This window comes from Choristoneura fumiferana, chromosome 25, assembly GCF_025370935.1.
Source record: "Choristoneura fumiferana chromosome 25, NRCan_CFum_1, whole genome shotgun sequence".
NCBI classification, from domain to species: Eukaryota; Metazoa; Arthropoda; class Insecta; order Lepidoptera; family Tortricidae; genus Choristoneura; species Choristoneura fumiferana.
Window position 1 is genome coordinate 5,934,513 of NC_133496.1, and position 23,736 is coordinate 5,958,248.

The window sequence follows — 23,736 nt, forward strand, 5'->3', positions numbered from 1 at the left end:
CAAAAATATATACCACATGACTCTTATTCCGACGCAATAAGGCCGTAGTCACATATTTTTGAATGGCGTTCGAATAGATACTTATTTTTGCACTTGACTGTACACTCAAACAACTGAATCGTGACCTACTGTGGATACTTTTCGTAGAAATTGCATTGCATTGCATTGGCAAGTGAATATTATGGGAAAGATCTCGCGAAGCAGAGACTGGAATGGCGCAGCTCTGTAAATAAGGCTGTTGCAAATTTGAGACGCATCGCTTGAACACCTGGTGCCAAGCGTCTTACTAATAAGACCCGCCCGAGACCTTCTACACTTACACGTATAATGATAGTGGTCAATTACATTGCGCGCCTTGTAATAGGACCTTTAAGACTAAATTTGGCTTTGGCCAGCCATATTCGGGCACATAATAAACAAGCCTAAAGTTCGCCTTTGTTTACAACGCCACGACACGGAGGACATCATATCATCATCAATCATCATCATCATCATCATCAAAATCATTCATCATCATCATCATCATCATCATATCATCATCAATATTTTGACACTTACTGTGAGAAAGTTCTGCGGTGAGTGAGGAAACAAATGGTTCGACTGTAATATACGATTTTCACTCAAAACTTTATAACTCAACTCACACACCCGGCACATAATCAGTCCGTTTATATTACAAAATTATCTCGACGTTTCGACGCTGAATAGATAACAGTAACTTTCGGTCACATTACAGCGGCCGTGATTAAAGTTAATATTTTTTTTGTATTTTTTTTTTCGGCTATCGGCTAAACCAGATCGGAGCAATAACCTGACCAACAATATCTGTATCTGTTATCTTTAACATATGAAAATAATGACGTTTCGTAAATAGAAAGGCCTACGTGTCGGAAATTATTACAATGTGATATTTATGTTCAGAGAGTCTTTTTTTGAATCTTTTTTATCTCCTACATTATCTGTACTATGGGAGTAACAGATGCTTATACCTGCTTTACACCCAACGATTTACTAGAAACTGCATCATTATAGATATATCATCATCATCCCGCCATATACGTCCACTGCTGGGCACAAGCCTCCTCTCAGAACAAGAGGGCTTGGGCCATAGTTTCCACGCGGGCCCAGTGCGGATTGAGAACTTCACACGCACCATTGAATTGCTTTGCAGGTTTGTGCAGGTGTCCTCACGATGTTCTTCACCGCAAAGCTCGTGGTAAATTTCAAATGTAATTCCGCACATACATTTCGAAAACTCAGAGGTGCGAGCCGGGGTTGGACCCACGACCTCTGCTTGAGAGGCGATAGGTCAAACCAATAGGCCACCACGGCTTTTTTATAGATATCAGGACCTAGTATAATGGTTCTTGTAGATATATAAAGTTAAGAAAGAAATAGTTTTTGAAGAACCACTGCATTCAATAAATGAATGAATGTACGTAATTAACTTTTTCTTAGTTTAAAAAAGCTTTTACAATAAAACCTAAATTGTCTGTTTTTTTTTTTTAATCAAAATGCAACAGCTTGTTTGTCGTTTCTAATCTATCAAAACTTCAGAAGAAAATAACTTGTCTATGTTAAATAGAAGCAACTCTCAAGACGGTGCACGGTGCAATATAATATTAGTCCAGCAGGGCTACTACGAAACTCGAAACTCGAAGTTCGTGTCGTGCGGTCCCTCTCGCTCTCGTATTAAATAATATAAGTGTCAGAGGGACCGCACGACACGAATCGAGTTTCGAGTTTCGCAGTAGCCCTGCAGCACTCACGTCCCGGCGTTATTCAGCTGTGAACACAGGAGTGCTGTAACTTGTTTTGTTTTGGCACGGTGTTGCCACCCCATTTTATCAGAAGTCTCTAAGAATTTTGCAAGGAGTTGCAGCATGTAGAAAATGTCCAAATGTCGCTCTAAAATAAAGCTACTTGTTAATTAAAGTAGTGATAAACTTGAGTACTTATCACGGACGGACAGACATGGCGAAACTATAAGGGTTCCTAGCTGACTACGGAACCCTAAAAACGAACAGAGCCAAGCATAGAGTCAAAAATTGCTACGAATATTTACATGATTATTTGATTATACTATGGAACGCTCTGTAAATGCTTGTCAAAGACTTTATTATTCACAATATGTCGGAGTGATGCTCAGCAAAAAGTTCGTAGCAAATTTACCGTCGTTTCGCTTGAATGCTTGCTAGGATGCTCGCTAAAATGTTCCTGTTTGTATTGTAATCTAACAATCGCTAGAATGCTCAACTTTATCAGCACCTATTAATAACTGAAATAAGTTTTTGGTAAAAATTTCATTAGAAGCTTTTTTTGCTGACTTTACTTTTTGTTGACTGTACTTTCAATGTCATCTAAACTACATATCCGTATCAAATTTCAAGTCGGTACTTTTAACTATTGAGGAGTTCCCTCCTGCGGAGACGATCCTGGTAGGACTACCAGAGACCAGATTATTGTATTGTCACCAAATTTACATAAGTATGCCCAAATTTCAAAGTCGGTCGTCGGACGGACCACAGTAGTGGTCAAATTTAAGCTTCCAAGATTTGACTTAACAAACAAACGTATACCTATGTGGTCGCATTTCAGCAAGATAATTGACTTACCGCGTTGTTAAAAAGTCCTGACTTTGTCGGAGTATCATGGCACTCCTTATGAATTCAATGTTTTACGTTGAATTTATGAGTACTCGTAAAACAAATTGACTTTTAAGAAACGAATTACGAATTCATGAAAACATGTAACATATAATTTTACTAATGGATGTAACGTCTTGAAAAGTTATGTTAAAACTTTGAGAGGACCAATAAATTAATCTTTTCTGACAATTTAAGCCAGGGTTTCTCAAAGTGGGGGTTTCCCTTAGGGGTTCGCTATTCGACGGTAGGGGGTTCGCGACCTTTACTTGATGGTGGCTGCAAGACTGGCAAGATGATTAAGATTGGTTTTTGGTGTCTTTTTGTATTTTTTATTTCAACTCCAAATTTGTTACTTATTTGTTTGTTATTTGTTGGGGTAGGGGTTCGCTGTCGTTTAGAAACTTAAACTGGGGTACGTGGAGCCATAAGTTTGAGAAACCCTGATTTAAGCTAAATTTGCAAGCATGCGTATCTAGCTGTGTTGCACACAGATATGTCAATTAATAGAACTATTACTAAATTGCTGTCACGCAGTGCTATCCGTCTGTTTCTGATATGGCTGTATCTTGAATTCTTGATCATAATTTGCGAGTATCAGTTGCGCTTCGCGGTTTTTAGGGTTCCGTAGCCTAAATGGCAAAAACGGAATACTTATAGTTTCGCCTTGGTCTGTCTACATATATATGTGACATATATGTATTTTTTTATGGGCAATAAATGTTTCTTCTTTGTTCTTTCATAAGAGCGCCGCATGTCCAGTGGCACCTGTTGCGTTTTTAGGGGAGGCTATCTAGCAGTAGACGTCATTCAGCTGACGATGACGACGCTTGTTTCCAAGGTGCCAAATGAGGTGAAGGCCCAGTTAGAAATCCAAGTGTATATTGCCCAATGATTCTGGCTATTTATTTGCGTCGCCAATACAGTGCAACGTCAATATTATCAAATATTTAGCCGCTTTGAAACGGCCAACAAAACAAACGATGGCAAACTCATACGCCGTTTTATTTTTTAAAGTGGGTTAAGCATTCGCTCTGAAAGATCCTAATTCTGTAGAGTGTTTCTATATTGAAGCTTACTAGGTATTTTTAAGGTCCTAATTTAGAACTGGCAAACGGGAAATAAGTCGTTTTAAATGGATTTGGTTTTTTGTGTGGAATGAATGAAGCTCTTGTTGGTAAATTCGTTTTTTAACTTTATTTCGATTTTGGAGTTCTTATTTGTACTATCTTTGTTAAATATGACAAGACATTATTTATGTACTTATGTATACCAACCTATTTTATTATCAAAACGTTTGCTTAAGAAAATCTGCTGTTTATTCATAGTGAATAATACGCGTGCGCTCAGATTTTGGTTGACCATGACGAGCGTGCAAAATGTAATTACACTAAAGCGTTTCCGACCAATCCACTCGAATAACTTTATCGCTTACAAATAGGTAGATTATTGGTAGATTAGTGTAAGATATGTTACCGTCTATTGCAAATCGCCGCTGATGCGCGCGCTGCGCACTATGAACGTCATAGCCGAAGATGTGGACATATTTTTTTAACTTTGGGTGAAATTGAATTCACCAAAATACCCGTTGTATAAAATCTGTTACCGTTGTTAGTATAGCATATAAATATAAATAATATTTCACCTCTTGAGGCTCCACGTCAAATTTCTATTTTCACAATTTGAACAGAATGTGAATCAAGTAGTACCTAAAGTTCAAAATTAATTTTCACTTCTCATGCTCGACATAAAATGACTTTATGTGCCCTAGTGCATAAAGTAAATCTCGTCTAAGACCAAGTAATCGGTTCAACTGCCACAAACAAAAAAGTTTCTTTATATTTTTTTATAATTTTTATTTATATAAAACTAAAAAATTATATATATTTTTTTTTATTCGACTGATGGCAAACGATCAAGTGGGTCTCCTGATGGTAAGAGATCACCACGCCCATAACATCTGCAACACCGGGCATTGCAGACGATCACAAGCTGAAATATGAGGTGCATAGGAGAAATTCGTGTCTGTATCGTTGTCCAGCGGTGCTGTAGCGGTATAGCACACGGCACGGAATGCCGAGGACCTGGGTTCGATTCCCAGCGCTGGTCTTATTTTTCTGGTTTATCTGTGCATCTATATTTCCGTTTGTATTTTCAATATAGGTTTTACGGGATGACCGTAAAAGTAACAAAAAGAAATTGAATTGAATAAAAATACAAAAAGATTCCAAAAAACCAATCTTAAATCTGTTACCGTTGTTAGTAAATATATAATATAAAAATATTTCACCTCTTGAGGCTCCACGTCAAATTTCTATTTTCACAATTTGAACAGAATGTGAATCAAGTACCTAAAGTTCAAAATTAATTTTCACTTCTCATGCTCGACATAAAATGACTTTTTGTGCCCTAGTGCATAAAGTAAAATCTTCGTCTAAGACCAAGGTAATCAGGTGTCAACAGCCACAAACAAAAAAGTTTCTATATATTTTTTTTATAATTTTTAATTTATATAAAACTAAAAATCTTTCTTTTTTTTTATTCGACTGGATGGCAAACGATCAAGTGGGTCTCCTGATGGTAAGAGATCACCACCGCCATAAACATCTGCACACCAGGGGCATTGCAGACGCGATCACAAGCTGAAATATGAGGTGCATAGGAGAAATTCGTGTCTGTATCGTTGTCCAGCGGTGGTGTAGCGGTATAGCACACGGCACGGAATGCCGAGGACCTGGGTTCGATTCCCAGCGCTGGTCTTATTTTTCTGGTTTTTCTGTGCATCTATATTTCAGTTTGTATTTTCAATATAGGTTTTACGGGATGACCGTAAAAAAAATTGGAATTGAAATAAAAAATACAAAAAGATTCCAAAAAACCAATCTTAATCAAAATAAATCAATAAAACTAAAAATATATAATTACCTATATGATCGTGCATGAAAAAAAGGTACATAGAATTGTTTCCACTGTTGCTATTTAATTTCCTCGCAATCTAAGTGAAAAGCAGAGTGTAAAACTCGAGCATTAAACCCATTTTCCCCTCGACATGTCTATCCGCCCTCGCGGTACCGGCTCGGGTGGCTATTATATGAACGTCTTGGGTAAAATGGCTCGTTTTATGCTCTTGTTGTACAATCCACTATTTCTTTTGTCATATATATTATGGGGCCAGGCCCCACGAGGTTAAGTCATTGTGTATTTTTTAGCTAAATTATCGCATTGGATATGTAACTAATGACAATTGTAAGTATTTACATTTTTTTTTAAATCTAAATTTTACTAGGATGTTCATTGTGATTGTTTTGCTGGATAAAATATTGTGTGTGAAAATATCTGTGACCGTCGTGAATGCATTCGCCCTTGAAAAAGAACTTTGGAAAAGATCGAAACTAGTCGAAGTGCTACTGACTTGAAATAATCGTGTAGGGTTCTCTGCCTTTTCCTATCTCACGTTTCCCAAATATTTCATTTGCCAACTCAAGATTTTCTCTGAAACTATATTTTTTTCGGAACTTTCATAAAACAAACCTAACCTAACCTAATGTGCTCTATTTCTGTTCTAATTCTATTTTTGACTTCGGAGAAAATTGAGAGTTGGGAAACGAAACATTTGGCAAACAATAATTCTGCGAAAAGGCAGAACCCGAATCGTGAGTGGAACCGTTTAATTTTGTAGTTCCATATTGTATATATGTTCCAACAATGCATATGCATATTACTGAGACTGGCTGAACAATACGTTTTGGTTTTTATTCAAATAACCAGGTGTGAAACCATTAAATCAAGTATTAATATATTAATGCAATAATCCCCCATTATTTTGTTTATCAGGTAATACGACTAGGTAATACCATGGACCATCCGGTGTGACTGAACATTTTATATTTTACAATTCTTTGCATTTAATTATTACTTGTAGAAGACTAACTTATTCGGGTTATCTAGTTCCCATCGCATTATCCTGCGATCTAAAAAACTGTCCTCGACGTTCTCTGCGCTCCTATTGGTCGGCTGGCTAAAGAATGCTAGCAGCCCACCCCACTAAATGAAACCCAGTTTATGTTGACAGTTATGTTATTCTATTAGCTGCAGGTAAATTGGATGGTTTAATTGTGTTTCTTTAATTAAAATTTGACAAAAGTTATCTTGTTCATTTTTGTTGAGTTATTTGTTTCATTTACAGTTTGATGAAGATATTACTGTTTTTCTTAAACATAAAATCAACAATAAAATAAGAAGAAGTTAAAAATGGGGAGCCCTCGCGAAATATGACTGATAAGTAAATAAAAATAAAATCGCACTCACAAATGCGTCGGTAAGTGTTCGACCAGTTTCCGCCTTTTTAGAAAACCTTGTTCGGAACTTGATGAAATGTTTTATAATTAAATAATGGAAACCCGTAAATTAATACTTAAATTGTCTTTCAAAGTATGGCCGCTAATTGTATATTTTTGACAATGCATTAGATGCTGTTACATTTCTCTCTAAGCAGATTAACGCAATTTGTCTGTGTCCTTATTGAATTCCAAATTTAATTTAATTACGTTGCTTTGACTGTCAATGTAAACCACTTATTAACGCGATTATGCCTTAAAAATACTTGAAAGAAAATTTCCGTGACGAATTTTAATTAACGGGACACTTTTGTTCTTGTTTATTCCCATAGAATTTTTATTCGATAGAACTGTTTTGGAAAGTAACTTTTTAGAACGTTTCTATATTAAAATATTTTGGTGGAAATGAAGAATTTTTCAAGCTGTAATAAACAGCAAAGTAAGAACAAAAAGACTTATTAGGGACAATATTATTCCATGTATAGTCAAATAACACCAATTTAAAGTAGTATGTATTTCTCTGACTATCAGTCGCAGCGTAATTTTCCACTTGCCTTAAATCATCCTTTTGTTTTTAAACAGATTTACAATAGTATTTTAATGATATCTATCCACTTGTTTATCTATCTACATGAATGCACGAGGAAGGCGGCATCAGGGAGGAGTGGCGGCGTGTTGTGAAGCTTGCCACCAACACCTGAAGCGATGACCACGACCACTCTGTCAAGAGTGATACCGAGAAAGAAGATCCACTTGACAGTCCGGAGGGCGCGACGATATGCCTCCAACCGTCCGGGTTTTTTATCGACGGACAAACCGCGCTGTGCTTCCACAATTTTATAACTACAATGTTTTGAGTAAAGACGAATACTGAGACGTAAACGAATGTTTACTTATTCAAATAATATTTATAAAACAATAGCATATAATTTAATATTTATGCACAAAATCAAGGTCAAACTTCATGAGACTAAAGTATCCACAGACGGGTTGAAGCATTTTGGTTTTTGGATAAGTACCATGGAATCGTCGGACTGTCAAGTGGCTATATATTAGTTGTTTAATTAACACTTTGTATAGCTCAAATTTCTAATAAACTCAGTTACACATTACATATTAGTTAAGTAACTAAGCACATTGTTCACTAATGACTTGACAGCTACGCAATAAGAACTGTTTCGAGCCGGTGTTTCCCGAATTGTGCTACGTGACGTGATGCAGCGTGGAAGTACTTCTATCAAATCATCATCATCAGCCAGCAGTAGAAGATCCGAACTTGAAAAGATCTGCACCGGTCTGATAATAGAATGAAATGTATTTTTTAATAAACTTAGTATTTTAGAAAATATATTAATACAACATGCAATTTTTAATTAAATGCAGACAACCCTATATCAACGTGTTCGCAATAAAACAGCGCTTACGTTGATATACAATTTGTTCTATTATCTAATCAAGTGAAAGTAACTGGCATCGACATAACTATTTAAGTTTATACCTGGCAACCCAGTAGTTCGCCGGTAAATGTTGAGCTAGCACTATATTTAATTGATAGGGCTAGTTTTAGACGTGCTGGGGATTTAATAAATAAAATATTGATTATCACTCGTAAAAACGTGTATTGCGTTCGCACAGGTGCACAGAGAAGGGAAGGGAAAAAATCTTAAGTCTAACAAGAGTTACAATCGAAATAGTGCACTACACTGTACCTTAGTGTTGGGTCTGCCAACAGTAAACAATAGCAAACCCAACGTCTGCATATTCTATACTTGTAGGTTTTATACTTTAAGTCAAAATAAAATGTTTCTTATTATCACGAGGATGCAACAAAAATTTATTAAATCACTTTTTTTTAAAGAAATTAAAATAGGCTGTCCAGGATTTTTTTAGCAAATACATTTCTAATATTTTTTCTAATATAGTAAATTTATTATAAAATAGGTTTCATTCTGTTATCAGACCGGTGCAGATCTTTTCAAGTTCGGATCTTAGACCATAAGTACATCCTCTATTGAACAAAGGCCTCCCCCTTACTTAGGTACTAAGCTTCATTACTTCCCTGAAATCATTGTTATTCACAAGCGTGTTTCCTTACCAAAATGTTCAATCCTTTACGAAAAACAATCAACGTGATGACAAGAAATGGTAGCAATTTGTATGAAAATACTGCGAAAACGTCCTATAAAGACCTTCTATTTCCATTATTACATTATATACAAGTGGTATCTTTCATGACGAGAAAACAACTTTTCCAAATTAACAAGCTACCAAACTTCTATCCCAAAAACCGGCCAAGAACTTGTCAGCCACGCCTAAATAGGGTTTTGTAGCTACCACGAAGTAATCAAGTAATATTTTTCAAAGGATTTTGTAATTTGGTGAGAATCTGCCAAGTTTAGATATATATATTTTATACCTTAGGCTGCTATTTACCTACTCTTAAACTGCTAATAATTCTCAAGCAAACTTAGCCGTTATAGTTTTCCTTGTAAGTTTGATATACCTACTTACTACCATCACGAATTTTTTCATTCAAATCAATAGCTTTGAGAGGGGCAGACACTCGATTTAAATGAAAATTTGAGTTGAATATTTCGCAAACAGATTACTGATTCGAAACTTCGTCTTCACAACCTTGAAATGTTTTTTTTTTTACCATTTTGTTGGCATAGTTGTAACATATATTTGTGCAAAATTACAGCATTCCAACACTAATAGTCTCCGAGCAAAGCCGCGGACGGACAGACAGACAGACATGGCGAAACTATAAGGGCTCCGTTTTTGCCATTTTTAGCTACGGAACCCTAAAAAAGGGAAAAGTTACTATGGGAAACAAATAAATAAAACATTTACAGGTGTGTGTATCCAAATTCCTGTTTGGAAGAGATCGCTTTTATATGCATCGATTATTAAAGTCGATGCTTTTATATGTGATAAGACCGCCTGTTGTCCCCTGCATTTTGTATCTTTAACCTCCTAAGGCCCAACGAAAAATTCGGCATGTAGTCACCGTAGTCCGTAGTCCTACTAGTAGTACCTACTATTGTTTTATACTCATTCAGACCCAAGTACTTCGAAGACTTTTTTTAATGTAATTGTACTTATACGCCATTTCCGATTAGCGTGAAATTTGAAACCAAAATGGCGGGTTTTCTATTAAGTCCTACTGGTAGGACCGTGGTACGCTATGACTACACAACTGTTGAAGGAGCTGGGTCTGAATAACAAAGTTATAGTACTGAAATGTGGTGTGCAATAAAGAATACTTGTATTTGTACTAGTCCGTGTTCCATTTCCATCCCGTAGATTATATTGGCAACTATTCACATGGCCGATATCGCTCGATATGTAAATTGCTCGTAAAGGGCAGCACGTCACAGTACAAAAAAGGAGCAGTACACCGTCTTCATACAAACGGCCGGAACGCGAGTTATACCTACGCGCCACGAAATTTCAGCATACCTCGGCAACCATCGGTGGCGAGTGCTCCGCGGTTACGTACGGACTCTTACACATTTATTACGTATCTTAATATGTCACAACGATATAAACAGTATTGTACCTATGTTTAAATTCATCTAATATAATATAATAAAAACGTATCTATTGAAGTTATTTATCAGAATGCGATGCGATTTATTATACTCTTAAATTGAACAATAAAGCTTTTCGCACATCCTAGAAGAGGAGCAAATACTTCTCCCTAGCTAATTTGTAGGTTATAAATATACGTAGTGATGAAGCCAACTAAAACCATTTAAAACATAATACGTTTTGTGGTTTATTACCTAAAATAACTTAAAATGCATTTTTGTTAAACACTGCTTAGTCCATCTTTATATCTCTCCTAATCGTTTACTCGTACTTTAAATTTCATGTGACATTATCAATCAAATATATAATTGAAGTGTGACAGTTAGTAGAGTAAGCAGCCCTATCGCGCGTTTGTGTACCGAGCCGTAAGGTCTCGGCAGCGTCCTAGCTACGCTGCCGAGACGGAATACTGCTCCTTTTTTATACTGTGGGCACGTACTTTGAATGGGTCCAATTAGGCTGAAGTTCAACCGAGATCTGTGGGGTGAGAATAGGCCCCGTTATCGGGCTGATATAGGTTGCTCATTATGTTTCCGGCGATATATCGAGCGTGAGATTTGTAGAGTTGTTACGTAAACAATTGAGAGATTGTTAGTTATTTATGATGGAGTGTCTGTCTAGTCTGTCGTTGTTCAGTAGATTGAATTAAAACACACGTTTCAACACGTGTCAGCTTGTATGTACAGTCAACGTCATAAACAAGTGATCACTTTTGTACCTTGTCACTTTAACGTCATGTTTGAAAAGACACGAAATTGTGTAACGACTGAAAGCGACAAGTTCACTTATTTATGACGTTGACTGTATATATATATATTTATATATATAAATTTTTCATGACAAACGTTGAGATATATTATGTACAAAGGCGAACTTATCCCTTTAAGTGACCTCTACAAGCTCGTCGCCTGAAAGTAAAACTTCATCTTTTAATTTCACCAATCTTTCAATTTTGAAGTTTGGTATTTTCACTGCTTAGGTAGCAGACATGAGTTTTTGATATTAACATATCTGCACGCGTTCCTGAAAAACGCGTCTTGACAGACAGATGAAGAGACTAACAACAAAGTGATTTTATAATGGTACCATCTTTTCTTTTTCAAGTACCTTAGAAACTGCAACAAATTTAAAGTCAACTTTAAATACAATCGAACTAAGTTACTGAATGAAATAATGAATGATTCGTTTATTCACAGAACATAGCTTAGGATCTTACATTACAATAATAATAATTAGGAATAGCATAATATATTTAGCCAAGGCATGTGGAAATTCAGCGATTTAATCGCTCAGTGGTCAAAATAGATAGGTACATAATATTATGTACAATTTTATATGACAATTAAATTTAAATATAAGGGAAAATAATTAATTACATGAAATTAATTAATTCACAACACAAGATACAACAATATGATAGGAAACAAAATAAATAAAAACTACATAAATATAGTTACCTAACTATATAAAGAAAACAACATCTAAGAGGCCCTCCTGCGGCATAGACCCCAACACACTGGCGGCATTACCTCTCTGTACAGTTAGAGAAATTCGCTGGGAGAGGTAAGCGCCAGCTCTGGGGTCTCCTGAGGTCTATCAGCCGGGACGACAAGGCCCCCATGAAGGCCCTCATGTCAGCCGACCAGGGACCCATTGTCTCCACTGCGAGCGCAAACTCATAGTCCTTTCAAAGATAAAAGTATTTGCGGCGCTTGAGAACTTGCCATGGAAGCTGGGTAGGGCTCTGGTGTGGGATAACGTGTGTCCACACTTTCGCGTAGTCCCACATTCAGGCAACCCGCTCACAAGCCGGGGCTGCAGCTGACCAGGCCCAAGTTCTCATTAATTAATTAGATTTAGGGGCTGTTTCACCATCCATTGATTAGTGATAACTGGCGGTTAGGTGTGATGCCGTCTCTATTTGTTTTGTTGGAATAGACGGAGACGGCATCACATTTAACCGTCGGTTAACGCTAATCAATGGATGGTGAAAATGCCCCTTAGTAAATTTACCTTGACTTAATACCTTTACCCGTTACTTGGAAATGCCCACGTAACGTCTGTATGAATATTTATCGCAGTTCCTAGTTGATTTACTTTACGTTTGGAATCATAAAAACTGAAATATTTTATGTCCTACTGCTACACGTGGTGCTCTCCGAATACATATAATCTACGAATCACTATAAATCCAATTTTCAACCGATTTAAATTTTCTCTTCGCTAAACACTATCTGTATATCTATATTTTCATAATAATATTAAGATATGGCAAAATCAGGAGTGGTCTAATACCGTATTGATTATTGTCGGTACAATAGGTACGAAGAAACAAGAGCAAAAACTAATAATAACTGTATCAATTTTGAGCAGTAGCGGCCAACTGTTGGTATCGACTATAAAACTCCATAAAATATTTAATAATATCCCGACTTATAGGAATACCGGGCGCTTATAAAACATTTATTACACTTTGTAGTGCTTCAAAAACCTTGGAAACCTCAAAGGCTCTGTGACAAAAAAGCCAAGGAACGTAAAGTCGAGTCACCGTCCAAAATTGCTGTTTAATATGAAACTTTCTTTATTTTCTCTTCTATAAAAGTTTATGCTACTGATGTAAATATGTATTATGATGGTATAAAAACACGTCCTTACTATTAACATAAGCGCGTGAAGCTTTTATGTGAAAAATAATATTATAATGTAAATAAAGTAAAGACTGTAATAACCTTTTAAACGACATTTTTCCGCACATAAATAGTGTGATTTACTTAAATTTTATTTCAAAAAAGGCAGAAATGTGATATAATTTGATTAACCTACAGTGTAGGCAATAAACAGTTGGTTACACTTAGGGCCCGGGCCCACTAAGCGTCTTTTGAGCGTCGTCGTCTAGTATACGCCCGCACAGCGCCGACGCAACGTTTACATTGCGGCGTCGCGACGCCAGTAGCGTCTTTCGAACGTCAGAGTCTCGTTTACGCCCGCGTAGCGTCGACGCGGCATCAATGGCGTTTGTCAAACGTCGGCGTCTTATCAGCGCTCGCACAACGTCACTGCGACGGACAGAGCGCAACGCAATCCACCGCATTTCAAGAGCCTCAGTTGAAACATTAGCCCCAAAGAGAATACAGAATAAACGTAACATTCTGAATTTTCGGTTTTCTTCTTACGTAATTTCCTTTTTGAAAATACTATTGAGTAACATTAGCAAAAGTGTTTCTTCGTCGGGATCCATTTTCACACTGACCTAATTCAGAACGGTACGTGTATTCTCTTCGGCGCTAATGTTTCAACTGAGCAAAGAGTATAAGTACCTATGTAGAAAAAGAGTGGCAACTCTATGGCCAGATTTGCATGTATGGTAGCGCGTAAGCGCTATCTCGCGGGTGTACCTAAACGAAATTTGACATAACACACACATGCACATGCACGCACACAACAAACTTAACGTCCATAAAGCCCAGTTTAGACCTGAAGAAAAATTGTGCAAGTTGCATTACATCTCGAGGCCGTAAGTAAAGCAAACGACAAACGAGTTTGAGGTGGTCACTTGGTCAGTCGAGACGAGCAACGTAATACAACTTGCACAATTTTTATTCCAGATCTAAGCTGAGCTTAATTTCTCTTTGCCAAGTCGACGTTTGACATATTTATGTCAATTTCGTTTTAGCATCTCATAACAGAGGCGCTGTTGTGCCCGTAAAAAAGTAACGTTTTAAGTGTGCCCCCTCTGCAACTGAGGCTGTTGAAATGCGGTGGATTGCGCTGCGCTCCGTCCATCGCAGTGACGTTGTGCGAGCACTGACAAGACGCCGACGTTCGACAAACGACATTGACGCCGCGTCGACGTTGCGCGGGCGTTAACGAGACGCTGACGTTCGAAAGACGCCACTGGCGTCGCGGCGCCGCAACGTGAACGTAACGTCGGCGCTACGCGGCCGTTTACTAGACGACGACGCTCAAAAGACGCTAAGTGGGCCGGGCCCTTATACCTTGATCACTAACATCATCATCATCATATCATCTGTAGGATGTCCAAAGCTGGACTAAGACTTACCCCATAGACCTACCTACATTTGCTGTAAAAACTAAATTGACGGGCACCTTGTAGTAGTACCAAAATACACTTTATGCCTGACACTCACAAGATAGCCGCCATATTTGATTTATAAACCTCCTACGATGCCAACGATCATTAATCAAGACCGAAAGTAAGCATGTAACTCACCCTTAACGTGTTGACATAACACATGCCCCTTTATGTTTTCAATAAATAACATTCGCCTTCTTTGTCCTTCCTCCTAAACGCTTAATTGTTGGTTTGAAAAAAAAAAACCATGATGATTAGTAGTAAGTATATCAAATTTACAGAGAAAACTATAACGGCTGAGTTTGCTTGTGATTAATTAGTAGTTTAAGAGTAAATAACTGCCGAAGTTGTAAAATATACCTACCTAAACTTGGAAGATTCCGAACAAATACAAAAACCTTAGATAGTTATTTGTGCAACAAGAGAGCAAAGTTGTTTTTTGTTGCGAGTGTTGATTTTTAATCCCGAGTAAGCGAAGGATTCTATAATTGAATCACGAGCGTTAGCGAGTGATTCTAGGTTAGAATCCTGAGATCAGCAAGGGATTGAAATACACGAGATGCAAAAAAACTTTGGTCTCGTGTGACACATACAATTTTTCACCTCAGCAGCGAGAACATAATTTAAATGTAACATAAGAATAAAACCACATATACCTACCTGTTTACAAAACAAACACATTTTTTTAAAATAGAATCCGATTATTATCAAATATAATAATTACATTTAAAACCATAAAAAGAGTCCAGTAGCTACAATACAAATCGCATACTCATAACATGCAATCTTAACTTCTTGTACTAATGTCACACTTATTTTTTAATACTGCAAAAAGCCTCATCTCGGGGTAATTGAAAGGTTGAACAATTAAACCTTTAAATATGATTTTTATTAAGATTTCTATTACATAAACATAAATAGATTTGTTAAAAAATCATTCAATTTAACAAATAATAATTATACTGTAGAGGCAGTATACGGAATTCTTTTATAAAAAAAACAAGAGAAGCGGCTTTCGTGCAACGAGGTTTCATACTTTATTAAAAGATCGGGAAAATTTACATTTTGGAAATATTTCGATATATTTTTAATACCAAAAATTTAATTTATGTTTGTAATCGACAAATTTGATCCTATCTCTTGCTTTTTTCGAGTTGAAGTGAAATGACAGATCAAAGTAAAGTTCAAATATTTGGAATTCAGTGAGTAGACCCAACACTGTACTCAGCATTTTAAAAAAATAATTAAAAAGTTACTTTGTCTCACGGAGTGAGCAAAATGCGATTTTGCTCACTGATTTCTCATAGCAAAACCTGCCTGTTTGAGGTGCTGAGGTGAAAAAAATATTTCTTGATTTTTTCGTAATGGACCTACGGACCCTATCTTGGGCGTGTTTGCAGGGCTACTACGAAACTCAAAACTCGAAGTTCGTGTCGTGCGGTCCCTCTAACACTTATACAATTTAATACGAGAGCGAGAGGGACCGTACGACACGAACTTCGAGTTTCGAGTTTCGTAGTAGCCCTGCTGACACTTTCTTGGCCGGATTTTTTTAAATTGTATTTCATATTGAATTTATACCACTTATACATGTTTTTATTTATTTATTAGTTAATGTTTAAACGTCTTCATCTTTGTTTTTTTAGTCTTTTTTCTAACAAGTATTTAAATTTATTTTATCATACGGTAGTAAGTAACAGTTTTCATCGAGCGATCACATAAAACGTTATTCGCTCAGGCGTGCAATTTACAATATTGGTTACCCACGCATTTTCTTGGAACTCAGCGTTTCATTCTTAGAACTGGGTCAAAGGTTTGGTGACCTGTCCCAAACTACTTATCTGAATCGATTCTGCTCTTGATTCTAAGTAAGAAAAACAATATTTTTTCCAAAATTGAAAAAAATAAAAGGTACCTTTTTGTGAAAATGCCTTTAGAGCAAAACTAGAAACGCTTTTGCATGGTACAGCCGAGGAAACTGAATTACGCGCCGGGGCCACGCGCGCGCGGGCGCGGGGGCGTGTGGAGCCTTTTCGTAATCAATTTCCCCTGGTACGTGATTCAGTTTCCTTGACTGTACCAATTGCCCAATGCCCATAGCTGTACTGTACTTTCAATCTTAAAACAAACCGGTCAATAGCGTGTTGGAAACGCCCAAGATAGGGTTCCGGAGCCATTACGAAAAAATCAAGTAATATTTTTTCTAAAAATCCACTCATCAGTTTAGATTTCAGAGGGGAGGGGGACGCTCGATTAAAACGAAAATTTGCACTTAAAAGTTTAATATTTCGCAAAAAAATCAATGAATCGAATAATTGTCTTTGCAACCCCACACTAGGGTTGGATGAGAAAAAAAAATCACCCCCACTTTACGTCTATGGGAGGAACCCTAAAATTTTTTTTTTTGTTTTTTGCAAAATTACAGCTTTCTAGTACTAAGTCTCTGAACTTAGTCGCGGACAGATATGCAGACAGACGGACAGACATGGCGAAACTATAAGGGTTCCTAGTTGACCACAGAACCCTAAAAATGACGAAGATATAGTAACTTAAAGCTCTGCGCGACGTCACTCCGTGCGACACTTTTTATCACGGCGTGATCGAGGGCCTCACTCCCTAACTTTCATTGACTTCATCTTTGTAATTTTTTGTTCGATTCCTAAAAGAAGAAATACAAATCCAATTTTCTGATAACCTAACTAACGGACTAAATGGACATATTTTTTTTACCCAAGAAAATGTAAATTGTTTTATTGTAAAAAGTATAAAGGTCAAAAATTATCTACACAATTTAAAGCATGTTTTAATCAGCAAACAATAAACCTACTAGTTACCAACATAATATAAAAAGCCGTTTGTTTGAAATTACTGAAATCCTAATTGCAAGAAATATTTCAAAAGATTGTGTTAATGATAAAGATGTTATGTTTAGTTTTAATCAACAAGTTTTTATTTAAACTTTATTGACAAGCATATTGTAGCTTACAATTATGAATAACAAATGCTCACTTTGTATAATTTTTTGTTTGCATGAAATCTTGCATGTAGTTAATTTTTTAATTTTTAGTTAGGTAAAAGTACCTATTAAAAATCAAATTATTAATGAAAAACGTATGCCTTAAAAGTATACACACTACAGAGTGGTGAAACTTCAAATAAATAAAACGTATGTAAATAATCAAAATCTTTTTTGAAGTCAACTCAAAAGAAGCAATACTAAAACACAAAGAAACAAATTAGCTGTCAAGCAAATAAACAAAGCTTAAAGTTACTGCGCACTGAATCGGAAAAAGATCTTCTTGTAATATTGCTACGACTGTTTTCTTATTTACGTAAAGTGCTCTAAATACCATTAACAACGATTTCTTTGAGATTCTTTCCTTTCAGACATTTAACTTATTTGCCTTTTTAGGGTTCCGTAGCCAAAATGGCAAAAACGGAAAGCCTTATACTTTCGCCATGTCTGTCTGTCTGTCCGTCCGTCCGTGGCTTTGCTTGGGGACTATCAATGCTAAAAAGCTGTAATTTTTCACGGATGTATATATAAACTATGCCAACAAAATGGCACAAAAAAAAATCCAATAAAATTTTTTTTAGGGTACCTCCCATAGACGTAAAGTGGGGGTGATTTTTTTTCTCATCTAACCCTATAGTGTGGGGTATCGTTGGATTGGTCTTTTAGAATTACATTAGGGGTTTGCTAAGATGTTTTTTTGATTTAGTGATTGTGTTTAAAGTGCAAATTTTCATTCAAATCGAGCATCCCCCCTCTAAAATCTAAACCGGTGTGTGGAAAAATTTGAAAAAAATCAGGATGATATTCAGTGTAACAAACTTACAAGGAAAACTATAACGGGTAAGTTTTCATGAAATTTATTAGTAGTTTAAAAGTAAATAGCAGCCTAAGATATAAAATTTACCTAAACTTGGGAGATTCCGTATAAAATACGAAATCCTTAGAAAAATATTACTTAATTTTTTCGTAATGGCTACGGAACCCTATTTTGGGCGTGTCCGACTCACTCTTGGCCGGTTTTATTATAAAGTAATTGTTAGGAATTAGTATAATTGGTCTATAGACACGCTCTTTTGCTTATTCTCGTTTATAAGAATGATGATGAGAACACACTTATACCACTTATATATAAGATACTAATGAAAAAAAATACTGAAAAGATAAAAAATAGTTTTGTTTCCTTAAGTTTTACCGTAAGATCATGCAGAAAAAGACACATTTGTCATTTTTTCCCGCCACTGAGCTACGTGTACATATTTTTTATCAGATTTACATGATGTTGTTTCTTCAAAGTCAAACGCGTCAAAAGCGCGACTACCTTTTTACATCTCTGTAAGTTCAATCAAGTTAAGGAGCGACCACACCGCTGCTTTAAAACCGTGATGGTACGGAATCGCAGTGACGCATCGTATGTGCACCGTTTTTATTACATGCTTTCCACACGCTGCTTAAAATACACAAAAGTGCGGAATCGCAGTGACGTACCGTAAATTTCAGGACTTTACCGCATGCTGTCTACCAAAAGTCTGTGTCTGTGTGTCTGTCAGTGGCACCGTAGCTCTTAAACGGGTGACCGATTTGAAGTTTTCTAGCGATTGTTCTTATGAAATACTGGGTCTATGCGGTCCCAGCGCACACAAACTAATTAAAGTATTGCAAAAGCGCCTAGTCGATGCTACTGAAGACCAAAGGGCTAGTATAGCAGCTATCTCTCTCTTTTTAATTCTAAGTTTTAAAATAAGTATTTATTTATGCATGGTAATAATAATAATTATAATTATATTTAGCCTATGCCTGTGTAAAGTTAGGTAAAGGCCTATAGTATAACTATGAATAATTATAAAATATTTTTTTCGGAATTTCCAATGTGTTCCGGTTTCGATACAATACGGGATTTTTTCTTTATCTCCATGGATGTCTCTATAATAGGTCAAACAAAGTATCCATTCAAAATATCTCGGCGGTTAGCTTATACAGGTAAACAGTCGCCCAACATAGGTTTTATATGCCTGTAGAGTCAACTAGTACTAATATCTGACAACAAAAAATCATAAAATCTGATACGACTCTATTTCTAGAGCCGAAAGGACGTGTTAAATATTTTTGAACGCTTTGCTGTGGCAAATATTATGCATGCATGTACCATCGTGAATACGTAAGTAAGATCATATACGTAAGGCCGTGAACTGGGCGCCAGCGGATAGCGAAGATGGTAGCGGTGCGGTGAGCGTTTTCTGTGTTCATTGCGTGAGCTACCAGGTGACCACTGTGCGGTGAACGTCTCGGCCGTGCAATGAACAGAATACGCTCTCACTCCGTTGTCCATCCAGTCCATAGCCTATAGTGTCTGAATAGAACATCAATCTCACTTGGACGAGCATGGACCTAGTCACTCAGTCACTCGTCAGATTGCTAGGACGAAGATTGATTGCATCCTCACAAAGGAATTGCTAAACTCACGGGGATATGGCTGACAAGATAATAGTTCTTTAGAAAAGACAGGGTTGAAAATAGCTTTTTAATGTGTTAGTTATGTTAATTTTCCGATGGGAAACTGTTCAGGGATAAATAAATTTTACTTTGTTACAAGTTTGAGTGTAAAACATTAATAACTAGGAATATTATTATCATCCTACTCCTACTACAATAATATTACTAGCGACCTGTGGGAACGATACTTATGAAAGGAGAACGGGCAAATTTGTGTGGAACTTAGTCTATGAGTATAAACGGCCGAAGATATTTAAATATCTAACGGTGTGGTGTGTTACTTGGCGAAAGTTGACTGCCGTGACTTACTAATTGTGACCCGAATAAAAAACGATTTTACTTTGAAATACTTTGCATAGTTTTCAGAGTTATTGACCTGTATTAAGTAATTAACAAGGGAAATCTCAATAATCATGATATAACGGTCTCAATGTGAATTATTAGTTTAAGTAATAAGTATCATTCTACAAGTTTAAGTTATATTACAGTTTTAATGCGAAACTAATTTCGTCAGTGGCCACCGATAGGCCAATTAACCTTGCCTCCTTTAAGAGAATATGTTTATCTTTTCAAAACGGCAGAGCCACGTGCGTTGAAGACATTAAAATATCATATTTCAACCATTTCCCGAGGTCAACAACTCACATATCCACTTGTATAATTAATATTCCACTTACCGAATCGCCGTTAAACTCCTTAACTTTCAACTAACCAAACCATAAACCGGCACTACCAGACTGCGGCTGCAATGAGAAGTCGATATTCTTGGTCCACGACGAAACCTCAACTGATAATGGACTTAGTTGCGCACTATTAACTAATTTCTGATATTAAAAGACAATGAGCGTTAAAAATTATAAGATTAAAACGTATTGCAATTTTGAAATTGTAAATAAAGGCTGTGCGTTTTGATTTGATAGTAAATTGTTCGTTTGTAAGAATGGTTCACATGTGCGAGATGAAAATAGCAAATAGTATTAAATATTGTAGATAAGCTTTGCGGTGAAGGAAAACATCGTGATGAAACCTGCACAAACCTGCGAAGCGATTCAATGGTGCGTGCGAAGTTCCCAATCCGCACTGGGCCCGCGTGGGAACTATGGCCCAAGCCCTCTTGTTCTGAGAGGAGGCCTGTGCCCAGCAGTGGGACGTATATAGGCTGGGATGATGATGATTGTAGATAAGTATATCTTTGTTCCAAGGCGTATAAATAATTATTGCACTGGTTTTTGGTGAGAAATACTCAATATTTTGTGAGGTCTTTAACAGGAGTAAACTTTTAAAAATAATGAAGCAAGTAGAGTTTTCCTTTTTCATGCAAACTACGAGTAAATAGTATTTTTTCATTATTTTAATGTAAAATAAGAAAAAAACCATTGCTATGTATGTGATAACAAACTAAAAATATGAAGAAATTATATTGAAGGACTGATTCCTTCATTAGGGATATTTAATTTGAATGCTAGGAATTGAAGTACGTACCATTTATTGTCGATTTTATTTGAATAAGATTTTTGTAATAATCATTTTGTATATATATTTCGACCCTTATCTTGTCATTTTCCATTTAAAATGCTATTAGTCACACTGTTTTTTAATTATGGTGGCCAGTATCAAATTTCGGTGATGCATTTTCAAATTATAGTGGACATTTGAAAATTGCGATTCACCCATTATCAATGTGCCCCGTCCCAGAAACCAATTGACGCTGGCTTTCACGCTACTAATTCTGCTAAAGCTGAACGCTACTGCTTCTTCGAATAAACTTTAAAGTGTAATAGAACAGAAATAAATAAAAAACTAATTATTTTTAAAAGTCGCTGAAATAATGTCGGTCAGTTTGACGAGTACGATCTATGTTTAAATTATTTACTCCTGTTAAAAGCCCCACCCGGTTTATTAAAAAAGAGGCCACTTAAGTTAACCTATGAAGGTAAAATGGAAATAGGTACTAATAAAAATAATTATTAATACATACATATTTCGTACTTTATGTATATTTTTATTTTCATTTTGCTGATGAAAAATAACAAAGTAAAATTTCACACACACACACACACATTTCAAATTTATGCCATGCGATTAAATGAATATGTTCACGTCTTAAACTTTCGTGATTCTCACGAGGAGTCTACTCGTGACCACGGCCACTGCAATGTTGCCGAAACGTCGAGGTAAATATTACTCGTGTGTGATAAGTCCAGTTGGTGGTATTTTGACTATAAATAATATCGATGGTGGAAGTCTCAATTGACGTAAAGGACAAAATGCTACTTTTCAGGAGAGCGAAGAAGTTTTTGGTAATTTTCAAACCCTCACAGCATTGTTAATGTTTAACTTAGCAGGACGTTATAATTACGTAAATCTTGAATTTTCTTGCTTTTCAACGTGAAACTATAGACATTTTCGTAAAAAGCTTAATAAGAAAAATAGCTGTCCCTTACGCCCGTGACATACGGGTGTCATAGCCCCTTACACCCATAGACCGTAAATAAATAAATTGTAGTAACAGATTTTTGGTCTTATAGGACATTTTATATTTTATTTGCTACATATTTGGACGTAAGTTCCTGTAGAAAATTAAAAAAAAATTGAATTAACTCAAAGAACCACTTTAATTATTTAAAATAAACGCGCAAAAGTCATAATTTTGCACGTCCCCTTAAAAATATGTAATTTGTAATATTTTCTTTAAATGGACATTATAAGTTAAAAGTTAAATAAAACTCAAAAAATTTTATAACGTTTAAACTTTCGTGATTCTCACTCATAGTCAAAATACACCAACGGGACTTATCACGCTAACACACACGAGTAATATTTACCTCGACGTTTCGGCAACATTGCAGTGGCCGTGGTCACGAGTGGACTGCAGTGTGGGGTGTCAAGTCTGCCTAGCAGCGCGAGTCCTTCGAACTACCCGACTTGATCACTAATAGTACCAGCACTCGTATCACGAACTACCCGCAATTGGTGATTTTATTTGTCACCCCATCACACCGACTCACAACACTCATCCCGACGTCGACACTTATTAATAACAGGATTCCACGAAGATGAAAGCTTATATCCATCGTACCATTCTTGAGTAGAAATGACGTTCCGTGGACAGAATTTTGGGATTGTGAAGCTCAATTCAGTGGTTTGGTCCTGACTCCTACAAATGCTCGGCTATGGCTGACTTGTTTGTTTATAGCTGAGAGGGTCAAGGAAGATATTGCAGCTGTTAAAAATCGCCAAGTAAATAAGTTTTTATCCCGGAAAATAGCATAGTTCCGGGGGGTAGCGATAAACGAACTGATGATGTTGTTGATGACGATGATGATGAACTGATTTTCACTACCATCACTGGCGTACTAACTCTGCTTGCTTGCATTATTGCTTACATGCTTGCTTGCTTGCTTGCATGCTTGCTTGCATGTTTGATTGCATGCTTGCTTGCACTATTTCTTGCACATTTGGGAGTGTTCTTGCTTGATTTGTTGTTTGCATGCATGCTTGCCTTCTGGCTTCACGCTTGCTTGCACTATTTATGCTTCCTCTAACACACTGATTGCAGCT

The 23,736-nt window shown here is 36.5% G+C and overlaps 1 protein-coding gene across 3 annotated transcripts in view; it reads right to left on the reverse strand.

Annotated features, from left to right (window-relative positions):
• Positions 1–23,736, reverse strand: part of Gyc88E (Guanylyl cyclase at 88E) — a 136,059-nt gene that overhangs the window by 91,231 nt on the left and 21,092 nt on the right. Inside the window, exon 1 of one of the 3 annotated variants that reach the window (XM_074107497.1) lies at positions 20,888–20,946. The exons of the other annotated variants lie outside the window; for them this stretch is intronic. The gene's annotated coding sequence lies outside the window, so the exon portion shown is untranslated. Of the gene's footprint in view, positions 1–20,887; positions 20,947–23,736 lie in introns of those variants that run through there. 3 annotated transcript variants of the gene reach the window in all.